The sequence below is a fragment of the Haliotis rubra genome, unplaced genomic scaffold, assembly GCF_003918875.1.
Source record: "Haliotis rubra isolate DU_JTF1 unplaced genomic scaffold, ASM391887v1 Scf603, whole genome shotgun sequence".
NCBI lineage: Eukaryota > Metazoa > Mollusca > Gastropoda > Lepetellida > Haliotidae > Haliotis > Haliotis rubra.
Genome location: NW_025767306.1, coordinates 278,280 through 291,740, shown reverse-complemented (window position 1 = coordinate 291,740; position 13,461 = coordinate 278,280). Strand labels below are relative to the sequence as shown.

At 38.0% G+C, this 13,461-nt stretch overlaps 1 protein-coding gene across 2 annotated transcripts in view; it reads left to right on the top strand.

The window, feature by feature from the left end:
• LOC124255612 (heparan sulfate 2-O-sulfotransferase 1-like) overlaps positions 1–13,461 on the top strand; it is a 238,312-nt gene that overhangs the window by 36,813 nt on the left and 188,038 nt on the right. The window lies entirely within an intron of this gene.

The following is a 13,461-nucleotide window of genomic DNA, read 5'->3' as shown; positions in this document are numbered from 1 at the left end:
ATTTCTATGAGTATATTTTGATAAAATAAAAGAGTAGGTATAATCTATTATGTGAATAATTTATCAATGGAAATGTGGTGGTCGGCACTGGTGATTTAGAAAAGTTGGGAGTTGGGACATTTTCTTGAATATCCATGAATTTCAACCTATATGGTTTATGCAATAAATCATTAATGTAGCATTTTCTGCACTTGCAAGGTGTATTTTATCGCCAGTTTGGCGTCATGTCTACACACAAAAAGGGTTGCCTCATGTAACTAATGAGGGGAAGGGAACTAGCCATTGTAATTATCTCATTGGGAGATTTCACAGTCAGTGGTAGAATATTACCAAAAAACAATGTAATAATTTTGGCGCCAAAGGATAGTTTGACTTTATAATGTTAAAAGCCTGATGACAGCTTCATGTTGTGTGGGGTTAAATATTCCTATATTTCTACCAATTTTAACATATGAATTTCTCATGTTTAGATTTGCTGAGGAATTCGTTTAGATGATAACAGTGATTTTTTATATGAGATTGATAGGTTTCATTTCTGTTCCCTTGTTTCTGGGTGAGACATGCAGGAAAGTCTGTATGGGCAGCTGTTAGTGAGTGAGTGAGTTTAGATTTACGCCGCACTCAGCAATATTCCATCTATATGGCGGTGGTCTGTAAATAATCAAGTCTGGACCAGACAATCCAATGATCAACAACTTTAGCATTGATCTACGCAATTGGGATACGATGACATGTGTCAACCAAGTCTGCGAGCATGACCACCCGATCCCGTTAGTCGCCTCTGACGACAAGCAATTGTTACTGAAGATAAATTCTAACCCGGATCTTCACTGGTTGGCAGCTCTTAGTGTTTGCCTCCGGTGCTGTTACACCTTGTAATTTCTCCATGAGTGGCCGACCACTGAAATACTCAAACTCAGCTGTCAACTACAAGTAGATTGTGTGATTTGATTGTGTTGGTTGTCAGCTGCATTGCATGTGTTCTGTTCATCTGGAGTGTTTGAAACCTGACATGACAGTCTATCTGGTTAATATATAGGCATTTGTAACCTGGCGGTCTGATTTTTTTTTCTGTAAGTGTTCACTATTATTACAACTATCAGATTTGAAAATGTACTTATATGTAACTACACTTCAGAAGGCTAATGGCCGAACTTTGTTTATTGTCCTAGTAAATTAAAACTTTATGTCATCACAATAGTTTATGTACAATGTTTTCGATGACACAATTTTCATATCAATAATCATTGATATTTTTGTCCTTTGATGTTTGTTTTTAAGAAAATGTTCTGATCGATAAAAGTATGCTACATCAAATATGAATGAAAATTGTGCCAATATCTTTGAAAATGGAATTTCCAATTGGTCCATTTTCATTTACATTGACAGATTGTTTTCTCAAACATCAGGACTATGACAACTGAAGAGAGATTGGATATTATGAAAGACAGTTGTGTAAATTGCATCAAATATGTTGCATTCCTGCATGGTGTGAAATACTTCAAGGTACTGACTGTCCAACTCATCCAGATGTAGCTTGCCACTTAAATGACTAGATGCACGGCCAAATCTCACATCCATCCTTGGGAACACGTAGAAGACATTAACTTATTGAAAGAGCTGCAAGAATTAAAGGGTTTCAAGTAAAACCATTCCTATTGCTAGTGACAGATTGTTTTCCCCAAATATCAGTACTATTAAAATTGAAAAGAGATTGGTTATCATAAAAAACTGTTTTATGTTAGAATTCATCAGATCATCAAAATGTACTTTAGCCAGAGGCCTCTATTAAAATCCCTTTATTATCCATGCTTAACAGCCATTGAGGCGACACAATCTGTGTTGTAATTGTCTACGAGAATGAGGTACCCATTTCTGGCAATGGAAATCCACAAGAAAATAATTTAATGAAATGTCCAGAATATTTTATCCCTAGCTTTGAAATGAGAATGAATTGATACTTTGAATGTTTTACATGACTAAGTGCCTAAAGCATCATTTATATGTCTGCCATGTTAGAAAATCTACTCATTTACATCAGATAGACATGGGCAATAGTTTATTTCATTTCCATTAGTTCCGTTTTTTCCACTGACAAAACCAGTACGTCAATCATTCAGATTTCATAAAACTTAAATGAAAGATTTCTAAAACCTGTCGGATGTCTCAAGGATGATGGGGGAGAGATGGTATCAACATGTTTCTGGCAGGAAGTGTGGATAATGGATATTAATGTGTAATGACTTTACTGAATTAAAACATGACGTACTGTCCAGTCTGGACATTGATAGATACTGGAATGTGTTGCAGACGCAATCTTTCACATGTCAGCTTGTTCTTTTTTCTAAGAATAATTCATACACCCACTGAAATCTGTCTTTTCCAAGCCCAGTTTTGCACTCACCTTGTAGAGGGCATGGAGTGTGTGGGTGAGTGAGTGAGTTTAATTTTACGCCGCACTCAGCAATATTCCAGATATTTGGCGGCGGTCTGTAAATAATCAAGTCTGGACCAGACAATCCAGTGATCAACCACATGAGCATCGATCTACACAATTGGGATACGATGACATGTGTCAATCCAGTCAGCATGCCTGACCACCCGATCCCGTTAGTTGCCTCTTACGACAAGCATGGGTTACTGAAGACCAATTCTACCCCGGATCTTCACAGGTCCATAGAGTGTATGGTACTCTGTAAGCCATGATGTAATCTTTGCAAAGGTTACTTTTGGGGACGCCAGATTAGAATTGGTAGGCAGCAACGTGTATGCTTGTATGAGACAACTGGATCAGGGGCCTGTTACACAAAGCGGTCGTAGCGCAACAACAGTCGTAAGTCTATGTTAAGGTATAGGCGTTACGATCACCTTGGCACTACGAATGTGAGAGTATGGTTTTACGCTGCTTTTAGCAATATTCCAGCAATATCAAGGTGGGAGACACCAGAAATGGGCATCACACATTTTACCCATGTGGGGAATCGAACCCACGTCTTCGGCTTGAAGAGCGAACGTTTCTTGGCACTACAATGACTTTGTGGAACGGAGCCCAGGTGTTCAGGCCTGGTGACCTACAGTTTGCATGTCTTCATGCCCTGATGGATGTAACCAGTGGCTTGCTGACTTGGTTAACATGTGTCATAGTATCACAACTGTGTAGATCAATGCTTAAGATGAGGTCTGTCATACAGACCCTGAAACAAACATATCCATTAAAGCCCATGCAAATCTAGAAGATGTGGCAAGTCTAGCTTTCCACAGTTCCACTGAAAATGAAGAAAGTCACAGGGATCCTTTTCATGATTTTTTATTTTTTTATTATGAACTGGGTTTTTTCTGTAAAATATGTTCATTTCAGAGACTAGTTGTTAGCCTACTTAAGATGTTAATCATCGGGTTATTGTTTCAGATTCCTTTGTATACGTGGTGCTCTGATATAGCTTAATTACTGCTGACAATGTGATTTGAACATATTTTTTTTCTCAAACTAACCTTTCACTGTCATAATTTTTTTTTAAAACTTCAATACTTCTATCAACTTGTTCTGAGAGTAACTTCAAGTGTGTATGTATCAGGAAAATCGGAACATGAAAAATGAAAGCAGATTTTAATAATTACGACAAAGAGAGATGTGAACTCCTGATCTCAATGCCCTTTTATCCTCTGTATTATGTGTTTCTAGACTGCAGGGCACCAGCAAGAGTTATCCCTCATAACCTTGCAAGATACAAGCAGGGTTCCTTGGTGAGACACCTTGTTAGATATTGCTGTGAAGGAGCTAGCCAAAGACAGCTGTCTGTTTACAGCATGAGGCTCACAGACATGAGAATTGTGAGGACATTTGCATCCATGTGTCTTGTTCATGTTCATCCAATCTCTTGAAAGAATTATGTTAAAGCTTCAAAGATCAGAGCAACGGATTAAATGTTTACATGAATTTTTTATGTTGTGTTCAAATGAAAGCTTTAGGCGGCTTGTGGCCAAAATGACAACATAAAATATTTGGTCATACCACCACAATGAAACTTTGTTATTTTTGGTAATTTAAAAATTCTGGTAGAATTATCCTTATCACTTAATGAGTCGCCCAAATCATGTTAAATATGGCTGGTTAGTAAACTGTTTTGACTTATGGACCTTAAGGCCACTTACTCTTTTCATACTTATGTCATTGGTAATATAGGGACAGTATAAGTACGGTGATTTCCAACAAGCACCTGCTTGGGACTGTGTATCAGTAGAGAAGCGAGGGGCTACAACAAATATTGAAACAAGGATTGTAGTAAAAGTACCCAGATTAATCCCATGAAGTACGGTAGATCAAATTACTGGTTTCTGCTTTGCAGTCATGAGCAGGAGGTGATACCAAAAGATCTGAATATATATTTAGTCTGTGCACAATTTAGCCATCTAAAACGTATGTGCATGGATGGTTATTTTTCTTACTCTTTGTCCTGTATTTTCTCCCTGGCATTTTCTAGTGTTTGTGGAAGATACTGTGCAGGATATGCTCTTTCTGCAGGTACATACTCACTAGTGTCTGATAGGCCCACATTCCCAAGTGTTTTCCAGATATGTATAACACATGTTATTGTTTCCAAAAGGGGTCACATGACCAGCCCTGTATGTATTATGATTCCCTGAGCCTAGTGGTTAAAGCGTTGTCTGGTCATGCCAAAGATCCGGGTTCGATTCCCCACATGGGTACAATGTGTGAAGCCCATTTCTGGTGTCCCCTGCCGTGATATTGCTGGAATATTGCTAAAAGTGGTGTAAGACCATACTCACTCACTCACTCACTCACTCACTCACTCACTCACTCACTCACTCACTCACTCACTCACTCACTCACTCACTCACTCACTCACTCACTCACTCACTCACTCACTCACTCTCACTCACTCACTCACTCACTCACTCACTCACTCACTCACTCACTCACTCCACTTTCCCTGACAGGGAACTGCATTTATGAGGAAAATTCCAATGTTCACATGCTGGTCAAAGGCCTTCTTATGTCTTTGATACAATCAATTTGGGGTTTAGAACTATGACAAAATAATGTTTATTCAGCAATTATGAAAAAGTAGATGATCTTCTATAAAAGATATGTTTAATACTTAATAGTTATCTTGATTGACAACAGCTGTGTACCTTTTCAGAAATTCACATGTCAAGTTTTGACATCCAATGTTTTCCTTTTTGCATGACATTCTGCAATAAGTCTTAAGTCGAAGAAATCAATAATTTCTTTGAAAAGATACGCATGACCTTTTAGGCTTAACAGGGGTTAATCACAAACATGTCTGTGTATCTCTGAGGTAAAGAAAAAGAACTCAAGCATACCAAGATGAGTTCTGAGTGGAGGAAAGACTTGGGATTTTCCAGAAAGTGAGCTTGATCGGCTAAAGCTGACAGAAAAACTTTGATGGATAAATTATTTAGTGAGCTTAAAACCTCACAGTAAGATATTAGATTACAAGCGATCAGCCCTGCCACAGGTTACCTATTCTTGGGGATTTTGTTGGTTGACTCGAAATCCATCAGGGCATACTTTGATTAAGTTAAGACAGTCTTCAAGGACAGTTGGAGATAAGGAATGTTTTTTGTTACTTGCAACAACTCTATAAGAATTAGTAGAAGCATTCTGTGTTTGTATAATCTAATTATGCTATGACAGTGTTAATTACGCAACACCAAAGCTTCAGTTTGTTCCGGGTTCATGTGTGAATGGGGGCTTCATGTGACAAACTGAAGTCTGCCGATTTATGTTTACAAACATATAATTATTTGTGAAAGCGTTACAAAAACGTTAAGCAAATTTATTTGTGTGTTTGCATACATTTTGGACAGAAATACAATCGGTTTCCATTCTGACTAAGATTTTGGCCAACATTTTACTGTTATCGAACAAGATTTTGGCTTTGTGAATGGTTGTCAAACAAGTGTCCAACCAACCATATAACACGTTTGTTTGTGAGTTGACATTTGAGAGAAGTGCTTAATGACTGAGTAACAACTACAACCTATTTGTTGTGTGAAAATGTGGGGGTTTTAATTTACCAACCTGTTAACGAATTTCTGATGCGCTGTGTGTGGCACTGCCTTTAACATGGCTTCACACGCCAGACTCAAGTTTGCCGGTTTATATTAACAAACACGTTTGTAGATGTGAACAGTTTGTAAACAAGTTTCTGACGTTTAACAAACTGTTGGTGTGAAATAGAATCCACATTTACATGTTTTCAGACTAGATTTTGATGTTGAATTGGTGCCAGACATACATTAGTCGCTTACCATCAATCAAATTCCCCACAGATATCACATGACTTCTGCTATTTTGGCTACAAATTGAGTTGGTATTGGAGAGAAGTGAAGAGAAGTTGAGTAACAACAACACATATCTGTTATGTGAACACACAAGTTGGAGTACTTGTTTTCTGTTGCACATGTGCAGCCACCTTTAACCATGTTTACCTGGCCTAAGTGAAGGGAGCAGTCTATTGTATTAGTCCCAGTAGGACTCCCTTCAGGTACCCGTGGGTTAGGATTGATCTTCAGTAACCCATGCTTGTCGTAAGAGGCGACTAACGGGATCGGGTGGTCAGACTTGCTGGCTTGGTTGACACATGTCGTTGCATCCCAATTGTGTAGATCGATGCTCATGCTGTTGATCACTGGATTGTGTGGTCCTGACTTGATTATTTACAGACTTCCGTCACATAGCTGGAATATGATGAGTGCGACATTAAATAACAAATAAACCAACAAATTATTTATGTTGGATGAACAATCTGTTGGAGGAGAGGTCTTGTTGCTTATATTATTTCAGTTTGTAAGAATTATTTTTCTGTTGTTATTTTCATGTCATGAAATTTTAATTTTGCATGCATGTTGAATTACACAGTACAGAAAGATAACAATCGCAGCTACATTTTCAGTTCGCATGGTGTAGGTTTAAATCACGGTGTCGTCTGTATAGTTAATCACTTGGGCAGCATAATCCGGTACATGCCTATGTACACACCCAACAAAGGGCATTTTCTCCTTCCATGGACATCTTTTGTTCATTCGTGGTCAAGTGAAGCACAGAAAATTGTAGCATGCATTGTAGTGCTGTGTAGCTGAAGTTTGGCTTTGATGTCAATTAAGTAGGGTACCCATCGAGAATATGAGATGGAAAGATTATAAGGGCCCCTTGCTGTTGACCTAGTTGCTCCTGAAGGTCAACTCAGTCATGCCTACAGTATTAACCTTGCAGGACCTTTGTCATGCTATACTGCCTTCTGTTTTAAACTCTGTACCAAGTAAAATAAGTCGGTATGTTTGGATGATGTTGATGTAATTTGATGTAGTCATTAGTTTGGGGATTATGAACTCTACGGGGACATGTCAGCCAGAAAGTTTTAAAACATAGCTGTACTATTTTACAGATGAATTAAAAATATTTCATCCTTGTTGATAGATTTGTCAATACTACACTGAAATGTTGAGGGGAAGAGTTAAAAATTGTTCCACGCTTTGCAGTTCATGTTGAGGAATTACAATCTCTTTTCCTGAAAGCAAATTTTTTAAAAATCCAGATTTGAATCTGCCACAGAGATTTTCTGTCTTTTTAGATGTGACTGGAATATTTTTGAGTTTGAAATAACATTGAATATCCTGTCATAACGATGGAAGTTGGCCCAAGCCTTCATGACTGGCCTCCTGAATCTCTCCCCTGGCTTTCATTGAAGGAAGCTAATGGACAAGGCTTAGTAAGATTCCTGAGTAAATTGAGAAGCAGGGATATTATTCATTAGTTTGAGGAGGTGAACCCCTTTAATGCTCCTAACCTGCCCAATAGCAGGTGCCCTTTTTGATTGACAGGTCAGTCATCAAAAGAACTGCTTTGATTATTGTTTATTTCGCTTTCATTGAAATGTGTATGACAATCCCGAGTGAAATCTGGCAAAGTCTCTGGAATGTGTGTGTGTGTGTATATATTTACTGAAAAGATCAGGTCCTGCGTCAGTGGCCTGCATATTGGATCCACAGCTCTGAATAAATACAGCTCCCTACCTGTTGGTGGACTCCATCACTAAGTGCTTTTGTACATGATTGGTGAGGTGGAGATTAACTCTGACATTTGTTATCAACGGCTAGCTTTTTATACACCGCTATATCATACTGTTGACCAGCCCTTTCATCTTCCAAGCCATCAATTGCCCTAATGAATCGCCTCTTTTGTACAGTGTCAGCTCATAAGATTTACTGAGTGCATTAAGATTAAGATATATCAACATTGTCCAAAATAAACGTGTTGATATACAAGTCTGCCTCGAACAATAAGACCTACAAAGACCTGATCAAACAGATCTGATTAAATGGTATCATGGAATCTGAAGTACCTGACTGTTTCTGTGACAAGATTTACAAGATATTCACTATCAAAACATATTTCTTTGATAATTGGTACAGTTGATGTGTGTGTTGTAGAGTTGGAGGTCTAATGTTGCTTACAGTGCTTGTGGTTTATTTCACTCTTGAATACTGTAAATCAATAAAATAATCCGAAAGCTACTTACTAATGCGAAAAATGGGTATATCTGAAGTGCATTAATAAATCTCATTATTATATTGTCTTTTGCACTCGATATATCGATATTGCTAGTATTTGGGTTGCTAAAACAAAGATGAACGATTGATTCACAAAATTCCTTTATTGACACAATAACATCAACATTATATTCCAGTACAGTTGATGTGTAGTCATTGAAGAGTTTCTGGTCCAATGATTTGCTCCTACAGTGCTTGTGGTTTATTTCACTGCATTGAATACATGTGTAACTTGGGTAACAATTTCTCTGTGTTTTTTGTAACAACATTTAAGGGCTTCTTGTTGGTACCATATATTTCTGTAGATAAGCCGATCTCATAGATAGGCTGAGGTCCTAACTTAAAACTTAAAATCAGTATTAAAATGATATGTTCTGTACATAAGCTGAACCACCAACCTTCGTTCATCCTCTCATGATCTGTCGTCAGAAATAGGGTATCAACAAATCAGTATTGGATTACACAAGTTAATTTTGTTGTTACTCTATCTTGTAATAAGACAACATGTTCTTTGCCTATCTGGACTTGAGTGTGCAATCTAGTTTATTAATTTTATATGAACTGCAGTGACATTGTGTGTCCCACTGATACTTGTAACTTTGGCCTGAATAATTCACAGCAATCACAGTCTAATTGTGTCTTCTCACACATTGAAATAAAGTGAAGTTTACAAAAGTGTAACCTGTAGATAAGCCGACCCCCTTCTACATACTGCTTTTTTCGGTGACGAGCGAACGCTGGGCTCTCCCGCCTCGCCAGCCACTGTACAGAACATGTGTGAAGTATTTACGATGGATATATGTACTATTCTTAACCAATATGGCTTTCAGAAGCTTGCTAGGTTGGTTGGTTGGTTAGTTGGTTGTTGTTACTCAGCAATATTCCAGCTATATGGTGGCGGTCTGTAAAAATATTGAGTCTGGACCAGACAATCCAGTGATCAACAGCATGAGCATCGATCTGCACAATTGAAACACATGAAGAAAGAAAAGAAATACTGAATAGCCCAAAATGTTGGTCATTTCAAGAGTTGAATGTTTGCTTGAAGTTAATCACCTATGCATTGGTATTGGAATTGCTTGGTAACAGGTAACCATAATGTCATGACTTTCTGATGGGGAGAGCTAGACAGTGAACTAACACCCCTCAGTTTATGCCTAGTGTATTTATTATTGATATCCATCAAGTCCATGCCTACTCAAAATATCCATACATCTATGTTTCATATAGCACCAAGATAGAGAAATTGATTCATAATTATGAATTATTAATACCCTTGATGGAAGCAGTGTTGCACCCATGTACAGTCACCTGTGAAGTGTACTGACTGCCACACAGTTGCCGCACTAATGTAGCCTATATTTACATTCTTACATCAGTGAGTTGGTACAACAGCCAAACTGGGATGTTTGTTGCTATGAAAATTTCACCGCCATTACAAAACCATCTGCAGTGGATTGTCGTTGCAGCTTCCTGCTGTTGCGGAGAGTGGGTGTACTCGATATAATCAATGGCGTTAAAGTGGTTCGCACCTGGGATTTTATCAGAAAATTCTGTTTTTCCGTAGGGTCATCCACAATTAAAGACGACTATTCTTTTTATTGTAAATCAATCTTGGACTATTTTCAGTGCTAATATGGTCAATAGAATGTAAATAGTTGTCAGTTGATGTGATGTGTTTATTAAACAGGTATTATGTATGCATCATACACAGACCTAATCAGGAAGTCAGGTATTTTTGTAATTTCTTTCATTGTTACTTGTGTGCCTGATGTGGCATGTTGCCGCATTGTCGTCACTGCTCCTGGGTGTGGTGGAGTTGTTGATTCCAGGTACTTAATCAATGACTGAATTGTCAGATAATTTATACTTCATGCTATGTATTAGGAGCTGAGGACAGGTCATGCTTTGTAAGCCTGAAAAGATTCACCAATACATTACCATTAATGGCCCGCTTTGCATTACAGCATGTTATGCGGGCAGGAGTGGCTATATTCTTTTCTCTTCATTCATTTCATAAAAAAAATGCATATTTACATATTCTGTGAATTTGTCATATAAGAACTGTGTTTCAGTTTGATCAAGAATTGGCTTTGACCTTAACCCTGAAAAGCTGCAGGCCCTAAGGCCCAGAGGCCCTTGTGGGTCCTGATCAGATTGAGTAAGCCCTATATTTTGGCTGCAATATATGTAATTCTCAGCAAACAAAAAACGTGACAACTAACAAACTGAGTTTAAAACTAGAAATTACTGAATGATATTTTCTGAAAAATAATTCTCTTCGTTATTGGGGATGAAAAAGCTGTTTGCCATAAGGGCCCCTGCAGAAAACAAAAGCGGTGGGTCCGAGTGGTTTTCAGTTGGCGTTGGGCCTAAGGACTGACGCTAATTTCGAACTCTGTTTGAACTCATGCTATTGACCACCAGCACTGAGTACTCTGAAGGCTTTGGAATATGTCTGTCAAACTGACTGTGGCATAAAACTTTGTTCACTCACTCACGTCCCAATTATCCATGCTATTCTTAGTTACATTGATGCCAACTTGTCCACATGAGTAGCAGCTACCTACAATTAACAGCAAGAATCCATTGAACAAACTCCTAACAGTGTTGACAGATGTAACAAGAATGGGTGGTCTAACATGCCGCCTGCTTCTCCCATTCTGGCAGCCATTTTGGTTCCAGTTGAATTACAGCAAGCTTGTGATTGGTTATGATATTTCTTCCAAGCAAATATCCTCTGTGAAAACAAATTCAGATCTAAGGCTTTTGGAGGAATTTGGGAAATGCTGTCACTTTCTGAAAGCAGCTCTCAAAATCTTTGATTTCTTTTGTCAGGGAGACTGTGTGGTTTCAATATCAGATGGATTTTTTTTTTGGCAAGTGCAGTTGTTCCTTGCTTTGTGTCTTTCCTGCCTGCCAGGAATTGTTCATTTATAACCCAGTGATTTTGAGGGCATTACTATAAATTAAGGATGAGGAGAGCTCTTGAGAAAGAAAAAAAATGATGCTTTTTTTAGATCAGGTTTATCATATTATTGGTGCAGCTTGGATCCAAATGGGGGCAAAATAATCCTTTTGCTTTCATAAAAAAGATAACTGTTTTCAAAAGGACATTACCTTTGGGACATTATGTAGAATGATTTATGGTACTTTTAGCGCAGGAGGTGGGGAAAAGGAACAGGACATTTCAAAATGGAATGAAAATAACTTATATTTTATTTAATTGCCGAGTTTAGTTGACACAGGAACCCCTGCCTTTACAGCCATGATGACAGCCCGTTGTTGGATTTTGCAAGGCATAAAGTTGGGTACTGGTGCAGCATGGCCATGTGTCAAAAACAGGGTGTTGAATGAAGAATAAGGAAAGAAAATTATAGATATATCACCTTGCATCTGTCTCAAGATCCCACAAATGCAACAGCAAGCTGTATTATGTCTTTCCAAATCATAGTTTTTGTGGAAATTTACACCAGGCCGCTCTTCTTGTGATGGAAGGCAGATCTCTTCAATGAAAATAATTTCTTTTAGCTGCAAAGGAGAAACTTCAGTAATTGTTCTTTTTTTTTTCAAAATGACAAACATAAAATTCATTTGAATTTTTCTTCATAAGAAGTGTATGCAGCTGATAATGAAGTTAGGTCTGGTTGACAATTTTTTTAACAAAACTTACCGAAAATAATTGGGTGGTGATATTCCTTGTTCACCAGACATCTTGGCTAGTTGGCTCATATGCTGAAACTGATATGTAATAGCTGTTCTCATGAAGCATGTGTTTTTACCTCTCAAAGCTTTATCCCAAACTCTTCTAGATTTACAAGATCAATATTTGAGGTGTAAACTTCAAATAGTTAGTCGAAGACTTTGCTAGTGGTACTTACATCTCTTGTGTCATTTAAGTTAAACCTGGGAAAATAGAAAAGACTTGAAGTGGCATTTTTCCTGAGTTTGTGATCAAACCAATTTCACAATTAGAGAAACTCTCTAGAGGAATTATATGAAAGGCAGGTATGAGATGACTTTGCAGGAAGATCTACCAAGTCCCTTCTCCTATGATGAGTTCTATAAAACAGTGACTAGGTAAGATCCCATGAGACTCAGGTCTTTCATATCCTTTCATGAAACCTTTTCACATTTTTCTCAAAGCTGATAAGGCTGTAGATTATTAATCTCCTTAGAGACTGTCCTCTCTGTTGCTCATGAAAGACAAGATTGATTTTGGTATTTGAGGATGTGGTTTTAGAAGGTATGGGCCATGTTACAGGGATTTCACTGTGATTTTCGCCATGTGCGCTTGATATGTGTGAGTGATTGATGTTTTTACTTTTTTATTTATGATAGTGGAGCTTCATTACATCAGTGGACATTATTGGTACTCTAAACACTCAGATACTCTCTAACATTCCCTGAATATGTTAACACTGATTGTTTGTTGAAAATAATACAAATTCTGAACTAAAACCATCACATTCTGGCCTGGTTGAACCGTGCCTTTCTGGACTGGTAGTTTTAGACTCAGCGTTACCCATAGCTTTGACCATGATTCACGTTCATTCCAGTGTGAAGTACATCAGCTGAACAACTGCCTTGCCCTTGCATGTATCAGTGATTCATAAACACATGCTTATCATACAGTTGCATAATTAAGAGTTGGCAGCTCTTTCTGGTGCACATTGTAAGGCTTTTGGTACTTTTTGTTATATCCTTCGTGATCTTGCTACTTCGGTTAGACGGAAACTATAAACCTCACTCACTCACTCACTCACTCACTCACTCATACAGTTGCATAATTAAGAGTTGGCAGCTCTTTCTGGTGCACATTGTAAGGCTTTTGGTACTTTTTGTTATATCCTTTGTGATCTT